Source organism: Eleutherodactylus coqui, chromosome 10 (genome assembly GCF_035609145.1).
Source record: "Eleutherodactylus coqui strain aEleCoq1 chromosome 10, aEleCoq1.hap1, whole genome shotgun sequence".
Classification (NCBI taxonomy): Eukaryota; Metazoa; Chordata; class Amphibia; order Anura; family Eleutherodactylidae; genus Eleutherodactylus; species Eleutherodactylus coqui.
Genome location: NC_089846.1, coordinates 41,918,574 through 41,939,163, shown reverse-complemented (window position 1 = coordinate 41,939,163; position 20,590 = coordinate 41,918,574). Strand labels below are relative to the sequence as shown.

The following is a 20,590-nucleotide window of genomic DNA, read 5'->3' as shown; positions in this document are numbered from 1 at the left end:
GTCCTGATGGCATAAATCCACGGGTTTTAAGGGAATTAAGTAATATGATAGACAGACCCTTGTTCCTTATATTTAGGGTGAAGTCACACGAACGTATATCGGCTCGGTTTTCATGCCGAGCCGATATACGTTGTCCTCGTGTGCAGGGGGGGGGGAGGATGGAAGAGCCAAGTGCAGGAACTGAGCTCCCGACCCCCTCTCCGCCCCTCTGCACTATTTGCAATGGGGAGAGGTAGCAAATAGTGCAGAGGGGCCGAGAGGAGGCAGAGAGGGGGCTGGGAGCTCAGTTCCTGCTCCCGGCTCTTCCATCCTCCCCCCCTGCACACGAGGACAACGTATATCGGCTCGGCGTAAAAACCGAGCCGATATACGTTCGTGTGACTTCACCCTTAAGGACTCAATACCTAAATCGTGCTGCATAAACTAATTTCCATACCTGATTTAGCCCCTTGGCGCAATCTTTCCAAACATGGCTCATTTCCTGCACTACATGAAAATTTGTTTTAGCCCCTTAGCCCACTCTCACACAAACACTGCTTTTACTACTATTAGTGTGGTATCCCAAGCGCCGTAATAACTGCGGTACAATGTTCCCATTGATTTTAATGGAGTTTCTAATGCTGCAATTTTCGAAAGCTGTCTGTTCTACGTTTACATTTTTGTAACCTCATCACGCATCACAATGATGGGGTGCATTTAAAATCGCTGTGAAACGCTTTACCATGCATGCAAAAATGACACTTGAAATTGTGTTTAAAATGCCGTGATTTCGGGCTGCATTTTCTGAACGCAAGTGTGAGAGTGGCCCTACAGTGTGTTCATGTTTTTGTTGTACTTTTGAACCACAATTTAAAAAAACACATTAAAAAACTGTCCACATACGTTTTTAAGAAACAGCATACACTATTAAAAACAGCATGTTTTTGATGCATTTTTTAATTGTGTAAACTGTGCAATTATATACAGTATATTAAGGGAGATGTATAACTTATACCAGTGATAGATAGATACATAGATAGATTACAGCACTTACCACCTACTCCGGTCCCCTCCACTCCCTGACACTGTCGGTCACATGATTGGTCAGTGCACCCCTGGCCGGACCAATCACATGACGGGCAATGCACTGATAGACTGCATTTGTGACCAATCACAACTGCAGTCTCTCAGTGGAAGGGAGGAATGTGCCAGGGAGGTCTGCAGCCTGTAATTGGCCACCAGCTCCCCGAGTAACAGCCCTCCCCTTGCCTAGCACCACCCATCAGCCGGCCTGTGAGCTGCAGAAATCTCCCAGCATCACCCACAGCCCGCCTACTGGTCGCGACAGTGAGGTTGTATCTGGCACATAACCCGTGGGACTTTGTTTGCTTAGGAGCTGCGTCGCAATTGTGACCCCTGTGACCAATAGTGGTACGCCAGTGTCTGTTCCATTGGATTGTTGCATAGCCAATGTGGTGCTGATATTCGAAAAGGGGTCAAAAAGGGAACCTGAAAACTATAGGCCAATAAGTCTTAAGGCCCATTTACACTGAAAGATAATCGCTCACGAATCACTCAAACGACAGTTTAAATGACAGTTTTGAGTGATCATCTTTGCATAACTCTAAGCAGCTAATTAGCTACTTAAGAGTTAATGCAGGGATACCGCCACGATAGCTCAGAAAACAAAGCAGCTGTTTTGTATATGCAAACAGTTGCATTGTTCTCGGAGCTTTCAACTGCCAGCGGGATACCAGCTGAAAGAATACTATCAGCGCCGCCTGCTAATTAAATCAGTGTGCGGCGCTGATAACAGTCACCCGTGATTTCTAGTTTGCTTGCTAGAAATCACTGATGAACGAATAGTACACGATACGTTCATGATGGCCGCGCGTTTAGACACAACGATTATTGCTCAAAATATGGCTTTTGAGTGAATTTTGAATAATCGTTGTGTCTAAATGGGCCTTTACTTCTATTGTTTGTAATATATTTGAAGGGTTTCAAGAGATGCTCTCCTGGAGTACTTCAAGGAAAGTAGCTTTATAACTCTTTATCAGCATGGGTTTATGAGAGATCACTCCTGTCAAACCCACTTTATCAGCTTCTACGAGGAGGTAAGTTCTAGACTGGACTGTGGAGAGTCATAGGATCTTGTATATGTGGACTACTTCAAAGTGTTTGATACTGTGACACTTAAAGGGTTGGTGTATAAAATGAGAATGCTTGGTCTGCGCAAGAATGTGTGTAAGTGGGTAAGTAACTGGCTCAGTGATAGAAGCAGAGGGTGGTTATTAATGGTACATCCTCTGATTGGGTCATCGTTACTAGTGGGGGTACCACAGGGGGCAGTATTAAAGAGTCACCATTATTAGTGGAGTACCACAGGGGGCGGTTTTGGGGCCTATTCTATTTAATACATTTATTAATGACTTGGTAGAAGGATTGTGCAGTAAATTATCAATATTTGCAGATGATACAAAACTATGTAAAGAAATGAACACAAGAGAGGACAGTATACAGTTGCAAGAGGATTTGGATAAGTTGGGGATTTGAGCAGAAAAGTGACAAAGGAGGTTTAACACTGATATGTAAGGTTCTGCACATGGACAGGGAAATACATGTCACCCTTACACACTAAATGGGAATAATTAGCTTAGAAAAAAGACGGCTGAGCGGCGACCTAATAACTATGTATAATATATCAGGGGACAATACAGAGATCTCTCCTATCATCTATTTGTACCCAGGACTGTGACTGTAACAAGGGGGCGCACTCTGTGTCTAGAAGAAAGAAGGTTTCTACACCGACACAGAAGGGGGTTCTTTACTGTAAGAGCAGTGAGACTATGAAACTCTCTGCCAGAGGATGTGGTGATGACAAATTTGATAAAAGAGTACAAAAAGAGCCTGGACGTTTTTCTTGAGTATAACAAAATTACATGTTATAGTCATTAATTACTTCAGAAGGGTTGTTGATCCGGGGATTATTCTGGTTGCCAGTTTGCAGTCAAGAAGGAATTTTTTCCCTTGAGGGTGCATTCACACGAACGTATATCGGCTCGGTTTTCACGCCGAGCCGATATACGGTGTCCTGATGTGCAGGGGGGGAGGCTGGAAGAGCCCAGGAGCAGGAACTGAGCTCCCGCCCCCTCTCTGCCTCCTCTCCACCCCCTCTCCGCCCCTCTGCACTATTTGCAATGAGAGGAGGCGGGACGGGGGCAGGGCTAAGTGGGCAAATTAGCCCCGCCCCCATCCCGCCTTTCCCCATTGCAAATAGTGCAGAGGGGTGGAGAGGGGGCGGGAGCTCAGTTCCTGCTCCTGGGCTCTTCCAGCCTCCCCCCCCCCTGCACATCAGGACAACGTATATTGGCTCGGCGTGAAAACCGAGCCGATATACGTTCGTGTGAATGCACCCTAAAGGAGGAAAATGGCCTCCTACCTCATTCTTTTTTGCCTTCCTCTGGATCAACACTGGGGGGTAATAGGATGAACTAGATGGACATATGTCTTTATTTGGCCTTACATACTATGTTACTATAATCGCTACGCCAAGGGGTTGCATGCTCGTTCCAACTTATCGTTCCATGTAAAAGGGCCCTAAGAGATGTTTATATAGAATCATTTAACTCCGTATAAGTTTTAGATTTTGCTGTCAGAATTTACAAATGAGCAAATATAAATTGCAGCCCAGTTTTATCGCATGTATTATGGCCCCTTTACATGAGACGATTGAGTGTCCAGATGTACAAAGACAGAAGTCTATGATTATCTCAACCGAACCCTAATCAATGCAGATAACTCATTAGTGAATCATATCAGATCTGTGTACTTGTTTTGTTCCATGCATTGAAGGATAAGCAAGCAATAGAATGTAGATAACCTGCAGGGCTCTTGTCACATACAGAATATCATCACATACACTAAGTAGAGTAAGTTAATAACAGTTTAGGTTGTGTAAAGTCATAGATCCATCCAGGTGAGCCTGTTATCCTGCAATGTTCAACTAATAAAGGAAAACCAAACTCCCCATCAAGCAAAACCCATTTTTTCTCATCTTAGGGTACGTCCACACGGGCTGAAAAAAGGTGCGGACAACTGGCATTGGTCAGCACTCCTGTTCATGTGCTATTCTTGTTTGAGTAAAAAAAAAGCCCATGTGTGTACAACCATTCACATTAATGGGTTCCATTTCAGTTGGATTTTCAGACAGATTTTTCAGAAATGGAAAAAAGCCCGTGTGCGTGTACCTCAGCGAAAAAATCCTTCCCAACTCCAAATTTGATGATCAGAATAAATCTCTGGATCAACAACAGTGTTCCTCTAAGCCTTTGTACTGTAGGCACTGAGAGGTGCCTTGATGTTGTTCCATGCAAACTGGATAATCCAAAAGCAGCAGCAAATGAACATTGCTATATGGTGCCAAATAATTTGCTACAATTAGCGAGGGTAGTTAAGGACGCTCTCATTACAGACAGCTTTACATACTTCCTTCTCTCTCACAGACTCTCATAGCCCTTCTGTTCCACAAACTGTTCCCCATAGCACCCCTTCTGTTCCACAGACTGCTCCCTATAGCACCCCTTCTGTTCCAGACTGCTCCCCATAGTCTTTCCGTTCTACAGATTACTCCCCATAGCACCCCTTCTGTTCCACAGACTGCTCCCCATAGTCCTTCTTTTCCACAGACTACTCCCCATAGCACCCCTTCTGTTCCACAAACTGCTCCCCATAGTGCTTCTGTTCCACAGACTGCTCCCTATATCACCCTTCTGTTCCACAGACTGCTCCCCATAGCACCCCTTCTATTCCACAGACTGCTCCCCATAGCACCCCTTCTGTTTCACAGACTGCTCCCCATAGTCCTTCTGTTTCACAGACTGCTCCCCATAGCATCTCTTCTGTTTAACAGACTGCTCCCCATAGCATCTCTTCTGTTCCACAGACTGCTCCCCATAGTCTTTCTGTTCTGCAGACTACTCCTCGTAGCACCCTTTCTGTTCCACAGACTGCTCCCTATAGTCCTTCTGTTCCACAGACTACTCCCCGTAGCACCTCTTCTGTTCCACAGACTGCTCCCCATAGTCCTTCTGCTCCATAGACAGCTCCCCATAGCACCCCTTCGGTTACACAGACTGCTCCCCATAGTCCTTCTGTTACACAGACTGCTTCCTATGGCCTCACAGTTTCACAAATTGCTCTCCATGGTCCCCACTTCTCATCACATCAAATGCTATGGAAAAATTGAGATATATGAGATCCAGTGACTCTCTCTGGTCCAGTCTAGAACTCATAGAAGCTGATTAGTTTGACAGGAGCAACCCCTTATAAACCCATACTGAGTTATACTGCCATTTTCATTAAAGTACTCCAGGATAGCATTACTGATGACAGAGGTATTCACATCTTGGCTTTGCATAGCTGAGATAGGAAACCGCTGCTAGAGTTACCGCTACCAGTCCAATAACTATGAAATCGCCTGAGCACTGCGCTCAGGAAGTTACGGAAACAGTGCAGCGCTATGTACTATACTGTTTCTATAGCTCCCCTTCACTTCAACAAGTATGGAAACAGCGCTAGGCAGAAGTGCTTCGCTGCTTTCAGCAGGTGGTTGGAAATACAGGGTTTTTCCATCTCTGTTCTGAAAAGCTCAGATGGGAATACCTCTTTAAAATTACCACCCTACAGTTTCCAGGCTCACATTTTAACCACTTTTTTAATACTAGCAGCATATTTGCTATGCCCCCATCCCATGGAACAGTCCTTGTCATGACAGAATACAAGAGTATTTGCACGCGTATTTGTGTGCGCAAAATTTGCATGCACAGCACGCAGAGAATAGAAACCATTGATTTCAATGGGTTGAATCACATTTCCTTTTTTGTGCGCACATTATTCACATGTGCAAAAAAATAGAATACGCTCTATTTTGTTCGCATTTTTTGGGGGCTCTCCTGTGCCAGTGTGACTCTCTCCATCATGGAACATGAAAGTCCCCCCGTTGGAGTTAACTGGAGCCACCATAGAGACTGTACCATTTGTTTGCACCAAGACTCGTATTTCCTTCAGGAGGACTTTATATTAAAGTAACATTATGGAAGAGACTTTGTTAATTGTTTACACAAAGACGCTTGTTCTAAAGTTTATTTTGCGCCGGAGTCTGGAACCGGAGAATCTGTATAATAAAACCGTTGTTTCTTGTTAACCGCAAATATGTGAAAGGGTCTTGAGGCACCTATGTATGAAAGGCTGGCTGCGCGGGCCAGAAGAGCCCCCGTGAGTACCACCACACAGGGGTGGACCCCGGTGGGCCCCCAGTTTATCGCAGTCTCTTACTCCTCATAGGAAGACCTAATGCCGGATGCACGGCGGAGCTCATGCATGGGCTTTTATCATCTGCGCATCCCTCCAACAAGCCCATCTCCACCTGCTGCACAGGCTTAGGTCTACTACAGACAGACGTATTTGCATGCGCTTGATTTCAATGGGTTCTTCTCATTTCCTTGTTTTGGGCGTGCTTAAAAAAATAGGACCTGCCCTTTTTTTCTGCATATTTCGCACAAAGGGCTCCATAGAAGTTATGGGAGGCTTGCAAATGTGTGCGCAATTCTGTGAAAAAGAGAACACATCTTTGGGGGCTGACGACCCCAAATCCTGGGAAACCACACACAAGACCTGGCAGCCATGGGTAGCATTCAGAGAGTCAGACAACCTCAAAAGATGGGTAGCCCAAGGCTCACTCGATTAGGCAACAGGGCAAGGGACAAAAAGTAGAGACCCTGCCCTAAATAGCTATATGCAGAGCATCAAGTGGACCAAACCAGCAGCTCTTCTCGTTTCTCCCCCATCTCCCCCACTCCCCCCCCCCCCACCTTCCCCACTGGGTGGGAGTCCTGGAAGGGGAACTAACTTCCGATTTATTATGGCATATACTATAAATGTCTCCAATGGGAAGATTCTTGCAACCCTTGGAACCGGTTCACTCTGGCAATGTGACCCTCAGACCAGAAAAAGTTGTGCACCCCTGGTTTAGACCCAAAAATTGATCTGTCAGATTTCCTTTAATGCTGATTAGAAAAAGTTTGGAGTCCTCTTCCAGCATTTGGCCATGGTGCACATATAACCCTGTACCCAGAGCCACAACTAATTAACCTACTAACGCATTAAATCTTTATTCAGTTATCTTGACTCCTCCAAATCTAAATAGTCCTCACCCATGATCCAGGACAAAGTTTCATTCGAAGTTAAACCTCTCTTGATATCACATTATACGTAGAATGTGCATCACCACGTCACACCCACTGTGTCACCAGCATAGTATGTGTGGGAAGGGGTCCAACTGGGACGGATATGACTGGTCAGTGAGGCCAAGTATCAGTCTGTACTGCCAAGTGGGATACGGTGCAACGCGCCCATAGAGGACGGCTGGTCTATAAACTGTGAGCCAAGTCCATTTATAATGATTTCTTGCCTTATGCTATATTACCAATCCCTTTGCTTTATGTCTACAAGGCGACCACCTAAAATACACCTCATATGGTCCCAGTACAAAAATACTTATTATAGTTTTTAAAAACTTTTTTTTACAATATTATATATATTTTTTGCAGATTTTCTCTATTCTTTGTGACTTGATTCATTTTGGACGAATTCTCCTGGTCTGTAACCAGTGTGGCATAATCTTGTTAACGGGTCGGCCATGGCACTTGACATCCAGTGATGTACATATGCTGTATGCGTCAGTAAATAAGCCTTTCTTTGTATTTTCTTGCTGTCCTCATTCAGAAAAAACAAAACCGACAGCCGTGTGGGCGTTCTGTGAAACACTCATGTGACAAGCGCTTTAATTCAGCAAGCAATTCAGTAATTCATGGTTGCAAGAGCCGGATGATTCCTTCCCCCTCCTTCACATTTTACATCAGGGTTGAGATTTATTTTAGATAGTTGACTGAATGTACTTGTTAGGGCTCCTTCATGGGGTGGTGTGGTGCACACAAAATCACTTGCGCAAACCGTATTCAAAAGAACCCATTGTTTTTAATGGGTTCTCTCCCATGGAGCGTTTTTGCGCCCGCTTTTCTATTGGGCAAAAAAATACGTGACATGCTCTATTTTTGTGCGCATTTCACACCTGAGGCTCAGTAGGAGTCTATAGGGGTGCGGAAATACACACCTCGTCTGCACGAACGGCGCAAAATCACAGGGAAGATCGATTAGACCTGGGACTAAGTAGGCTGCAGCGCCTGTTCAAACATGGCGCAGGTGTGAACGGGGTCGGCAGCGTTAAAAAGTATAGTAAGGAGCGTGGATCTGCTTGCGAGAGGACATGACAGCAGTCGATTTAGGGCATAATTGTGGCACGCTCTCACGAGAGTTAAGATGACACGCCCGTCTGCAGGAACCCTTAGGGCTTCTTTACACAACCGTATTTGTGCATGCTTTTGCACACGTAAAAAATACGAAGAAAATAGAACCCATTGATGTCAATGGATTTGTTCTCATGAGTGTTTTTCGTGCGCAAAAAAATAGGTGTTGCTCTATCTTTTTTTTGGGGGGGGGGGGTATTGCACAGCAAAAGCCCTCATAGACGTCTATGGGAGGTGTGCAATTATGCAAAGGAATGCGCAAAACACTACGCAAAACCACAAAAAATAAACACATCTGGACCTCATTAGGCTAAATAGTCTCTAAATCCACAGAAGGGGATATTGTGGGTGCGTGTAAACTGGCTCTGCGTGCGCAAAAAGTGCAGTACTATGCACAGGCACGCACGCAAATGAACCTCATCAACCAGGCGCAAATATGTTGTGCTGAGACAAGCGTTTTTGCACATATGCTGTGTGGAACCGCCCATATTGGAAATAGTTGACTGAAGATCCCTGCTAAATGCACCCGTTCCTGGTAAAGGGATTTCTGTTATCATTCAGGTGCAGAAAATGAACTCATACTTTTTTTTTTACTTCAATGGACGCCATCTACACAGAATCTGCAGAAAAATGGAGCATGCTGCGATTTTTTCCGCAATGTAACGTGGAAGGTCACGGATTCCGCAGGATGACACGGGAAAAGCAGGAGTTTAAAAAAATAATAAATCTGTACTTCGCATGTCCGACAGCTCGCCACGGGGACCATCCGCAGTACAGATCAAAAGAGAAAACAGCAAGTACGTGCGGGGGCTGCTGACGGATTCCGCATGTGGAATCCGGTGCTGCCGTCTGCAGGGGGCTTTAGTGCAACGTATATGTGCTATAAATGAGGTAGATTTGCGTGTGTATCCGTACATTTTAATGTACCTTTTGCGCACACATGGCAAGAATTTTTGCACACGGAGCACTACTCCCCCCCCCCCCGATTTAAATGGCTATTCAGCCTAATTATGTCAAATTCATTTTCACTGAATTGTGCAGCATATTGCGCATTTCTGTTCACGTTGCGTGTGTATTTACGTACCTCCTATAGACTTCTATTTTGCACGCGCAAAATATAGAAAATGAGAACAAACCTATTGATATCAATGGGGTCTAGTTTCTGCATATTGCGCAGGCAACTTTTTAGCTCGCAAATACGTCCATCAGAAGGAGTCCTAAGGTGCTAAACAAAGCTGCAACGTTGAGATTACATTTTATATGCAGACATGAAATGATGTTCAAAAGGTGCGACTCGTGTTAAAGGGAACCTCTTAAATTGAAAATACTGTCCTATCTGCAGGCAGCAGAATAAAGAGCAGGAGGAGTAGAGAAGATTGATATATATGTTTGTGGGAAAAGACTGAGTATAACTTTAGGTTCATTGATCTAAATTCCTGCTAATTCTGATTTTAGGAGTCCAGTGGGCGGTCCTAATCAGTGAAGGACCGCCTTTCCCATATAAGTATGCATACAGAAACAACTGTCAATCACTGATCGGACCGCCCACTGGACTCCTAAGTCAGCAGGGAATTAGATCAATAAATCAGAAGTTATACGCAAGATTGCTTTCACAAAACTACATATTAATCTTCTCAGCTCCTCCTGCTGTCTGCAGATAGAACAACATTTGCACTGTGACAGGTTCTCTTTCAGGCATGACTCCACTGGTAATACGATTTCCATGGCTTCTACTAACTGTAAAATGTCCTACACCCTTCTGCTGAGTGTTTTCTCCTACATTTTCCGAGCATGCACCTGAAGGGCGTCTGCTAGTCACCCTGAGGTAAGAACCAGGAGGTTTTCATGAGGACTTTCCGATATAAACTTTATAGTGTAGAGCTGAGGCGGTAATTACATCATGTAACAATACTTGAAGAACTTCAACTGTGTCCGAGCAAATAAAATACTAATAAAGCCCCCAGCCCAGATAGCATTCATTCAAGGGTTTTAAGGGAATTAAGCTTGATAATTGGTGGACCATTGTATGCCCTCTTCTTGGCCTTAACCAGCAGATAGTTGTCTGTGGAGATAGCTATTCCTCCCAACCTCCACATTCACATGGCCGCTTCTCTCTTCGTTCAGAACACATGCACATGTGGCTTATCTCTCCTGAAAATGAAAGGATTGGGCATCATTCTTCTTTCCGCCAACATCTGCCATCAGTGGAAAGTCGGGACACAGCCATATGCCGAAATTGGCAGGTTCAGCTGAAATTAAGCCCCATGAGCTATATTATGGGGCTCAAGGGTGAGAGAACATAGTGTCCGGGGAGCTGTGTTTCACACTCACTGGACTCCCCGCTCGGCACTATGTCCCCGTGAAGTCAGTGTGTGCACACGGCTTGACTCTTTGCAGCTGGCTGTGTGCACACACTCTCCCATAGAGATAAATGGGAGGGCACGCTCATAGAGCCAGCTTTGAAAAAAGTCTAGCTATGTTTGAGTGCCAAATTTTCAGGGACATAGGGCTAGAAAAGGGAGTTCAGTGACTGTGAAACACAGCTCCCCAGATACTCCGTTCCTTCACCATTTAAGCTCCATAACATAGTTTACAGGGCTCGAAGGCGATGACAGGTTCTAATTATAAGTGTATGGTCACCTCCAGGCTCTTTTGTAACAGGGTCAGTTCCACAGGCTGATGTTGTACTAATATTTAAAGTGATCCTCTGGGCCCAAGGACAAACTTTGTCATATTATAGCCCTCCACCCCCCCATAGGAGGAGGGGGGTAATATTACATGCTTACCAGTTATATTACCAGTTCCTGGACCTCACTATCTGATGCACAATGTGTAATGGACCTGTTCGTGAGGCCAAAACCTTCTGTGACACTCCGTTAGATGAGGTGGAACTTTACTTGTAGTGTCCCGTGAGAGACGCCAACTTGTAGCACTCCACTATAGGGATATGATAATATATATACCTTGTGAGTGACTGCCAACTGTAACCTTCCCAGAGGGAGTTACCAGAGGAAAAGATGTGGCTCTCTATTCGAACATACGGCTGGAGTTGGGATGGTGTAGTGCATGGACCTGTCATGGTGGTACTTACCAACTCCTGGTCCCGGAGGGAGTTACTGGAGGAAAGGATAGTGCCAGTAGTCCTCAGGACGAGGGGGGGTAGGAGTTGTCAGTTCGTGACGCCACCATTCCACACACCGGCATTCATACACGGCGGATTAATAACACTGGACAAGTGCATATTAGCTCCGGTCCTCCGGAACGGTAGAGGCCCGGTAAAACTTTACTAGTAACTTTTAAACACGATACAACAAACTTCAGCAGGCAGACTTTAGGCCCCCTGTTCACGGGCGTTGCGGTATCCCACGGCGGAGCTCCGCCAGGGTAGCCGCCGCCCGGGAGCAGGAGCCGCCGCCGAATCTCCACCAGTCAGCCTAATCTGATAGATAGGCTGACTGCGGAGAATCAGGGCAATTCGCAGCCACCGCGAGCGGAGAATCGCAATGATTCTCCGCTCGTAGACAGTGGGCCGGCGCTTTTCATAGCAATGCGATAGAAAGCTTCAGACGGCGTGAAGCTTTACAGTGCAGGCAAATTAGTATTATTCAAACAACTTGACATGAACGTTAATGGCCACAGAATGGCAGTGAATATCACCCCGCTCTCATAGACTGCAGCACGCGTGGGTGTCAGTTAAAGGTGTACCTCTATACGATGATCCGGCCTTCAGACGGCCGCATAGGAATCATAAAACAGACTTAAGATTATTTCCAGAGGTTTGGTAGACTTCTGCACTGATCTTGTTTGAGGAAAACATATAGTCACTACAAGAGGTACCGTGTTTCCCCGAAAATAAGGAACCCCCTGAAAATAAGGCACCCCCTGAAATTGGCATAAGTCCCAAATATAAGGCACCCCCCCCCCCGATAGTAAGGCATAGTAAAGTGTGCAGGCAAGTCAAGAGGCCTGTCCCCTGCTGCCATCCCCGTTGTCTCCTACCTCCAGATGTATAGGTAGATCTGCAGACAGTCTGCTGTTATCCTGTCCCTGCTGTGCTGTACGAGTGTGCTGTTGTGAGCTCCCCTTGCTGGCTGGAAAAGTCCATACTGTACGTTCTGTTCCTGCTGTACATGTCTGTGATGAGCTCCCCCTGGTGGCCGGAAGCTGCAATACCATCCCTGCTTACAAGTGGTGCAGGAACTTCTGTCTGCAGACAGGTACGTTACTTTACAGCCCTTATTTTTTTATGGCTCTGTGTGTGAGTCAGGCAACCTGTGTGTGATTCTTAAGGCTGGGTTCTCACAGAGCGTATTTCCAGCGGAAATCTTGCAGTTTGGCCACAGCGATAAACAGCGAGATTTCCGCCGGGAAAGCGCTGCTTCAAAACCCACGGCACTCAGCCGCTTGTTTTGAAGCGACCTGGCTGCACGCTTTTCCGTTTCTGTGGCCGGTGAATCCGCACCACAACACCGGCTTCTCCCAGCTTTGCCGTGACAGATTTGCTGTCCCATGTGGACGAGATTTCTGAGAAATTTCGTCCACAAATCTGGCCAATTGAGGGATTAGCGGCCACAGATGGATTTGCTGCGGCGAAATAAGACACCCCCTGAAAATAAGATGTAGCGCATATTTGGGAGCAAAAATTAATATAAGACGCATCTTATTTTCGGGGAAACAGGGTAGTTACTTACAATTGCTCCCTGATAATAGGACTCTTGTGGGAAAAACACTTAGGCTCACTCACTAAGTATTTCCTTCTCCTCCATCTTCAGCAACATAAAGGCTGATGGTGCCCTCATGCACCTCTGTGGTAGCAAACCCTCAGATGGTAGATGGGTGCCCCTAAGCCGAGAAGATGGATCTCCTCTGGAACACAATCACTCCTACTTATAGATTCATCGGTACCACGTCACATGACACAGAGAAATAGATACTTTCAACATGCAGCAGAGCTCACAGGCAATGATTTTGAGGGAGTTAACCCTTCAGAAGCTGCAGCTGTGCAACACACACACACAGAGAATAGACATGACAGCTTTGCACAGTGCATCCACAGTGCATCCACCTAAGGCCCCCTGCACATGGGCTGAAATCCTATGCAGACGGACGCAATTTGTCCGCATGAAAATACATGCAGAAAACAAATTGCGGCATGTTCTATTTCGAGACCCGCACAGAAATGTCACTCCCATCGCGCCAGCTGGCCGGCAGCCGGTACATCACAGAGCCGGAGCCGCGGGAGCAGGTGAGAACCGCACTGGTCCCTGTAGGGACGTGGGTTGGATCCCGTTGCGAGAATTCTCGCAGGGGATCCGACCCGGCTGTCTACAGGCGGCCTAAGACAGACATGTATGACAATTATGGAGGGGTCCAGAATGATGTTCTAGGACACTACAAATGGGCTTCTATAGATTAAGATTAGAGATGAGCGAGCATACTCGGTTCGGGTGTTTTTGCACTCGAGCACCGCTTTTTCCGAGTAACGGACTACTCGGACGAAAAGATTCGGGGGCGCCAGGGGTGAGCAGGGGGTTGCAGAGGGGAGTGGGGGGGGGGAGAGAGCTCCCCCCTGTTCCCCACTGCTTCCCCCCGCTCCACCACGCTGCCCCCCGAATCTTTTCGTTCGAGTAGTCAGTTACTCGGAAAAAGCGGTGCTCGAGTGCAAAAACACCCGAACTGAGTACGCTCGCTCATCTCTAATTAAGACACATCACACTGCTTTTGAATTGGGAAGGCGCTGCTCATGTCATTGCATGACCACCATGTATGTCACTGCAATAAGGGATAAGATGAGATCTGGGTCCCAGATTTGGGATAGTGGGACTCACCAAATTTTTTGCCCAGATGCCTCCACCAATCTTCATACAGCCCTGAGAGGAGCAATGACCATGACTCCGTTCAGTTCAGGGTGTGTTCATACTTTTACTTTTTTTTGGGGAGGGGGGGTGGTAGAGGAATTGCAGAATGTTGTTTTGCTCTGCAGTTGTACTGCACCCCTTTCACATCATTTTTTTTCTCAAAAAAGGCGTATGAGAAGTTGGAAAACCAGCTAAAGACGCATTGATTGATAGATTGATGAATGTGCCTCAGGGTGGCTTCACACGACCATATACACAATTGCACACGCTTTAGCGCAATATATTTGCGCAGTGAACGTCATAGATTTGTACGCATAGTACTGTACCTTTTGCGCACCCAGGGCCAGTTCACATGCACATGCAAAACACCCCCACTCTGATTTCAAAGGGCTATTAAGCCTAATGAGATCCAGATGTGTTACGCCCCCCCCCCCCCCGCTGCAGTTTTGCACAGAATTTCATGCATCCCTTGCGTTTTGTACGAGTATTTGTGCACCTTCCATAGACTTCAATGGAGCCCTTACTGCGCAAATATGCAGGAAAATAGAGTAGGTACTATTTTTTTTTGCGCATGCACAAAAACTGTTAATGAAAAGAATCCCATTGATACTAATGGGTTCCATTCTCTGAGTATTGCGCTATTTTTGCATTTGTTAAAACCTGCGCAAATACATCCGTCTCAAGACGCTCTTATAGACACTTTGCAATCTTAGGCCGCCTGCACACGTATGGATATTTGCAAAGGAATTAGAATTTCGTCAAGCGGAGGAAAAATCGCAGCATGCTGTATTTTGCTGAGGACTCCACGTGCTCTCCGTCGCTCCTCTGGTGTGAGCGTTGCAAGCTGCCGCTCAGTGCTGCTCAGACCTGGTTGTGGGGAGAGACAGTCCTTGGCTTTGGGATGTCTGTTTTGATTGATGCAGGGTCAGGTGCGATCGATCTCTCTTTAAAAAGCCTGCAGCTCTGCCAGACCCTCCCACCTGTGTAAAGCAGCAGGTTCTAGGAACAAGTGAGAGCGCTGCGACATATCAGGTTGGATGCACTGGATTATTTGTATTAGGCCTGTGTCACACGAGTATATGTGCTTTTGTGCATCGGCATTGCATGTTGGCATGCGCAACAGCTGTTTTTACTGTACTTTTTGCACATGCAAGTCATGCACAATTGCGCACACAAAAATATATGCTCTCAGCCATTGAAATGGCCAAGTAGTTTACTTAGGTCGGTCTCACATCTGCGTCAGAACCTCCGGCCGGAGGTTCCATCACGTAATCCATCCCAAAATACCGGAAGAAAAAGCGCTGCACGTGGCGTTTTTTCTTCCGTTTAAAAGCCAGGCAGAAATTGGACGGACCCCATTATAGTCACTGGGTTCCGTCCGGCGATGTTCAGTTCTGTCCAGAGATGGAGTTGTTCGGCCATGGAGATTCCCCTTTCCTGTCCAACGCAGCAGTAAAGGGGAAGCCCAAGCGCAGATATGTGTGTGCAAAATTTTCATGCGCAAATACGCCCGTGTAACACAAGCCTAAAGGGTAATCTTACACCGGTTAGGGCCATATTTCATGTTGGTTAGAGCTGGTAAGGCAGAGGTATTTTCTTTTGCAAATTTTGATTATTCCTATTATCTAAACCTGCAAACTGAATGAGGTCCGTTGTTCGCCATCTTACTGTGGGGACTGCAGTCTTCATGTATGATGCTGCACAATACCTGTCCACCCTAGGAGATGACTGTTCCACCTGATCCTTTACAGGATACTTATGGGCACATTAATGAAACTCTCTAAACCAAACCTGACTTTGTTACCCAACCAATCACAGTGTCATTTCTTACTGCCCTCTTGGACAATGAAAGCTGTGTTTAGGTGCTATGGGCAAGAAAAAGCATATTTCTTAGACGCTTTCATAAATCTGCACCATTGATTTGTATGAGGCTCATACAATTTTTATTTGGCTGTCGCATGACAAATGCATCAATAAGAAAGACACAAAGTTGCATGTAAGTGACACAAAAATTGTTCAAAAAGTGCCGTAGGCAAGTCACGCCATGGCTGATAAACAACAAATGTTGAGGGAAGTTTCTGTCGGCCATACATATAATTAGAGATGAGCGAGCACCAAAATGCTCTGGTGCTCGTTACTCGAGTCGAACTTCCCGCGATGCTCGAGGGTTCGTTTCGAGTAACGAACCCCATTGAAGTCAATGGGCAACCCGAGCATTTTTGTATGGGACCTATGCTCCACTAAGGTTTTCATTTGTGAAAATCTAGGAAATTCAAGAAAGTGATGGGAACGACACAGCAACGGATAGGGCAGGCGAGGGGCTACATGTTGGGCTGCATCTCAAGTTCCCAGGTCCCACTATTAAGCCACAATAGTGGCAAGAGTGCCTTAGCTAAGCACCACACTACCTCCAACAAAGCACAATCACTGCCTGCATGACACTCCGCTGCCACTTCTCCTGGGTAACATGCTGCCCAACTGCCCATTTCAGTTATAGTAGCAGTCAAGACAGGCCCCAGTAACAATTCCAAAGCAGCAGTATAGGGGGAGCACAGTATTAGTTCCATTTCAGTAGTAGTAGCAGTCTAGACAGGCCCCAGTAACATATCACTAGCAGCAGTATAGGGGGAGCACATTATTAGTTCCATTTCAGTAGTAGTAGCAGTCTAGACAGGCCCCAGTAACATATCACTAGCAGCAGTATAGGGGAAGCACAGTATAGGGGGATCATGTAACGGACACAGCAGAGCCAGGAAACAATTATGCGCACGCCTGTAGTGAGACCTAGGTGCGTATGACTGAGCTACTGGAATTCACAGCGAAGAACCAGTCAAGTGGCCAAAGGCCAGTGGTAGGCCTTAAGTATTTTGCTTCAATTTTTTAAAATGGTGAGGTGAAAAACCAGACAGACACCGTATGCAGCGTATATATGTATACTCTTTCCCTCTGGTGGAATGACGGCGATCATGTAACGGACACAGCAGAGCCAGAAAACAATTATGTGCAAGCCTGCTGTAACGCTTAGCTGGGTAATAATGAGCGACTACTACCCCCAGCAGACACGCAGTAAACTGAAGACGGTCACAGGCAGCCCAAATATAGTATTTTTTTCCAATTTTCTGGGAAAAAACCCACTGCCTATATATCCTGCATATGGATTTCCCTGTTGGAGGATGACTGTGGTTATTGAAAGAACAGTGCAGCCAGAAAAAATTATGCGCAAGGCTGGGTATTAATGAGCGACTACTACCCCCAGCAGACACGCAATAAACTGTAGACGGTCACAGGCTTAGCTGGGTAATAATGAGCGACTACTACCCCCAGCACACATGCAGTAAACTGAAGATGGTCACAGGCAGCCCAAATATAGTATTTTTTTCCAATTTTTGGGAAAAAGCCCACTGCCTATATAGCCTGTATATGGATTTCCCTGTTGGAGGATGACTGGTTATTGAAAGCACAGTGCAGCCAGAAAAAATTATGCGCAAGGCTGCAGTAACACCTAGCTGGGTAATAGTGAGCGACTACTACCCCCAGCAGACACGCAGTAAACTGAACACGGTCACAGGCAGCCCAAAGATTTTTTTTTCCAATTTTTTTGAAAAAACCCACTGCCTATATAGCCAGTATATCTCTTTCCCTGTACCACTGTCCGTGCCTCACCAGTACTGCCCCTATACTCAGTAAAATGACTGCAGACTGAGGACGCTATGGTCTGCACGCCCGAGATACAAAAAAAAAATGTGCAACACTGCTAAAAGCAGCCTCAACAGTACTGCACATGGTCAGATGTGGCCCTAAGAAGGACCGTTGGGGTTCTTGAAGACGAAGATAACAGCCTAACACTCTCCCTATAGCAGCTACAGAAGGACGGCACTTTCCCTAATGTCTCTCAGCGTGCATCTGTGGCGAGCCGTGGCCGGCCCCAGTTTGTATACTCGGTTGTCACCTGATCTCCCCAGCCACTCACTGCAGGGGGGTGGGATAGAGCTGGAACTTCACAGGAGGAAGTTATAATGCCTTCCCTGTGTTTCTATTGGCCAGAAAACGGCGCAAACTTTTCTGGGAAGAAAATGGAAGTGACTCGAACACCGCGTGGTGCTCGTCTCGAGTAACGAGCATCTCGAGTACCCTAATACTCGAACGAGCATCAAGCTCGGACGAGTACGCTCGCTCATCTCTACATATAATGCATGGACTGCTCAATTATGTCAAAACAAGAACCGCTGTTGCTGTGAAACTGAGACAAAGGTCTTAAATGGGGAACTGGGATTGTTTTATAACACAACCCCTTTTAAGGCCTTATGCACACAGGAGAGCCGTCTTCATGTAGGGCTGTATTGTGGCATTTAGCGTCCCTGAAGCATCATATTAGAAGGGGAGAATCCCTCTATACAAGGGTGTAACCATTATTAAAAATGGCATATCAAAGGTGGGAGTCTTGTTATGGGTTTTTGTATTGGGCCAAGGAGCTTCCGGTTTTGCCTCTGCCTCATAATATGGCATCTAATGGAGCGTGCCAAGGTTTTTATTCCTTGGATCAATGTGAAATCCAACAGGAGAAAAAACTTCTGCCTGCCTCTAATTTATACAAAGATACAGTAGAGCCCCATAGACGTCTATAGATGCCTCATGACACTGTTGAGCTTGGGGTGTATAGAGCTATAATACTGTATATTTATGTGCTTCAGCCCTTCACTTTGGAAGCATTCCAGTGGAATAATAATCCGTCTTGGTCTCTCTGTCTGTACTAGAAGAAAACTAGAAATACAGGAATATCCAACTTGTGACCATGAGGTACAAGCCGTACAGGTTAATATCCTAATATCTCCTCCCTTTAGGTTATTCTGCTCATAGCAGAGAAGGGGGTAAAGTCCATGTAAGGGGTAAAACTCATGCTGTTAATGTGTAAAGAGACCACCCCCCCTCTCCAAACTGGTCGATTATCTACGTCACCCTTTATCCACGCTTTGAATCCTGCTAACATCGGTAAACAGGACAGATAAGGAAATATTGACCAGACTAGGACAAAATTGTAAAGACAAAGAGTTCTAAACGTTAAACTGCTGGACTATTGTACGGAGGTGTAATCACAATCTGATGCATTCAGTAGGGGGGATTTAGGAAACAGAATGCCCCAAGACATTTGTGCAGATAGTTGCCCTTTGATGCCTGCCTTGCCAATTTCAAGGATCCTGAAGTGCACTTTTGGGGTGTGAATAAGAAACAACATAAAATGTACCATTACAGATGTGAACCATTTTTGGACTACATGAGCACCAACCAAGTAGCACAATATTGTGATGTATAGAATTTCGGTGGCTCAATCCTACAGATTCATAGAAACATAAACCTGCAGCTGTACACTTTTCTCTATAGCTGACCCGAGTCTTTCATATCAACTTCTAATCACTTTTCGTATCTCTCAATCCATTGATGAAATTTCTGCCATTCATCATTTTTTAACCAACCTCAACTTCGGTGATCTGGATTTGGAGTAGACACCCAATAATCACGAGAATAGGACTCTGGCATGTCCTGAGGTTAGGGCATCAATGGTCACACTTGCCCACCGCTCCTTCATTCATTTTAATCGGGCCACCACAGATAGCAAGCACTTGGCCTTGGCCATCTCCAGTTGCCCCACTGAAATAAATGGTCACACGTGCCACCATCGCTGCTGTCACTTCATATAGGGTTCCGTGTGCTGATGTACAGCCTTTGGCAAGCGGCGCTAAACAGTGGCGACTAAATGGGTGTTTTTTGGAGGTACTATTTAATAAACAAATTATTGCATAGATTATGGCATGCAAATAGTAAATAAAGTTCTAAGGTAATCAGTAGTGGTTAAATATATTGTGCGAAGTGATGGCAATGACGGTCACACGTGTGACCATTTATGGCACTGCAGATGGCCTAGGCCAAGTGCTTGCAATCTATAGCTGCTCCATTAAAAAGAATGAAGGGGCAGTGCACATGTGTGACCAATGCTGCCCTAACTTCAGGACATGCCCCGTTCTCACAATTATTAGTGGATCAAAGATGGAGGATGGCAGAAATTCCATCAATGGATTGAGAGATATGAAAAGGGATTAGAAGTTGACTCTGGTCAACTATAAAGAAAAGCGTGTGGCGACATGTTTCTATGTTTGTGATGGAGTACATGGAGATGATTACAATGCTGAAATAATAAAGGAATGCCAGCTATAAACGACATTACCTGGCTGAGGATAGTGGGGGAAGTTGACAAACTTTACTAAAATGTATCTGTCCTATGATACCCATGAGTAGCGTAAAAAGTCACGCCCCTATTTTCTTACTAAGCTAAGTAAACAGGGCAGATTGGGTTATCAGGCCTGTGTGTAGTTTAATTAACAGCCAAGGGTA

General features: G+C 45.8%; 1 protein-coding gene across 1 annotated transcript in view; it reads left to right on the top strand.

Annotated features, from left to right (window-relative positions):
* The window catches only part of LOC136580365 (gap junction beta-1 protein-like), a 58,233-nt gene that overhangs the window by 13,116 nt on the left and 24,527 nt on the right, over positions 1-20,590 (top strand). The window lies entirely within an intron of this gene.